A 1607-nucleotide genomic window follows, 5' to 3' on the forward strand; every position below is an offset into this window, starting at 1 on the left:
TATTATTGTAATTAGACGCATTTATATATATGTGTATATATTATATATATAATATATACATATTATATATATGTAACGTCATTCTAAGTGTATTTTAATATTAATATATATACGAATATTAATATTAAAATACACTTTGTATGACGTTACATATATATAATATGTATATATATTATATATACATAATATATATATATATATATATATATATATATATATATATATATATATACACACACTTTTAATTTAATTTTACACATGTTTAATACATTTTTTTTACTCTTCCTACCAGCAGGGGGACTGTCTAATATTTTAGACAGTCCCCCTGCTGGCAGATCCATAGCCAGCTATAGGGGGCCATGTGATCGCTCTTTGAGAGCGATCACATGGCCCCCGGGGGCCTCATTTGCCATGGGGGGGCTGCCTGGGCTGTCAGGCAGCCCCCCAGAAGAGGATCGCGGCGGAGGTAAGTAGCTGCGATCTTCTGGGGGCTTAAGCCGTTACGGCGTTCTATGCCGCCGCAACGGCTTTAAAGCCCTTTAAAGCCGCGACGGCATAGAACGCCGTAACGGCGTTAAGGGGTTAAAGGGACACTATAGTCTCCAATTAACTTAGCCTCAATTAAGCAGTTTTGGTGTATAGATCATGCCGCTGCAGGCTCACTGCTCAGTTCCCTGCCATTTAGGAGTTAAATCACTTTGTTTATACGGCTCCATTCACATCTCCCTTCATGTGACTTACACAGCCAACCTAAACACTTCCTGTAAAAAGTCATCTAATGTTTACACTTCCTTTATTGCAAATTCTGTTTAGTTTAGAATCTCTTATCTCCTGCTGTGTTAATAGCTTGCTAGGCCCTGCAGGAGCCTCCTGTATGTGATTAAAGTTCAATTCACAGAGCACAAGATAAAAACTTTTAAAGTAAGTTAACATCTGATTGAAAAATAATTTTATTTCATGCAGGCTGTCAGTCACAGCCAGGGGAGGTGTGGCTAAGGCTGCATAAACAGAAACGATTCAACTCCTAAAGGGCAGTGAATTGAGCAGTGAGACTTTAGGGGCATAATCTATACACCAAAACAGCTTCATTAAGCTAAAGTTGTTTTGGTGACTATAGTGTCCCTTTAAACTCCATCCATCATATCAGTACAGCCTACGCTAGCTATGTGAGGAGTACTCTCGTGCTTTTCTCTGGTAATGGGACAAACTGTTTTACAATGGATTGACCTCTTACCTGGACCCCTGAATGTTCTGTACAGCAGCTTATGACATCCGGCAGAGCTGTAGAAATTAGATGTAGAACCTGCCAATCATTCAATGACTGACAGCATCAGCTGATCACTCTCAGCCAACAAATCTCCTATGCTGAGAATTGACATTAGCCAGTCCGGAATCCTTGTTCAAGGCTGGTCGACGCCCCAATGATGCTGCAGGAGGTGGGGTTATAACACTGGCAGTCAAGAGGTTAAACTGAGTATCATAGCGCCTCACAGCACATACAAACTCCATGACACATACCATGACCACTTCAAATCACTGATGCGATCATGGTGCTTAGAGTAACCCTTTAATATAGCTTTTCTGATTGAAAAATGTCAAGAGGTGCG

The sequence above is a fragment of the Pelobates fuscus genome, chromosome 5, assembly GCF_036172605.1.
Source record: "Pelobates fuscus isolate aPelFus1 chromosome 5, aPelFus1.pri, whole genome shotgun sequence".
NCBI lineage: Eukaryota > Metazoa > Chordata > Amphibia > Anura > Pelobatidae > Pelobates > Pelobates fuscus.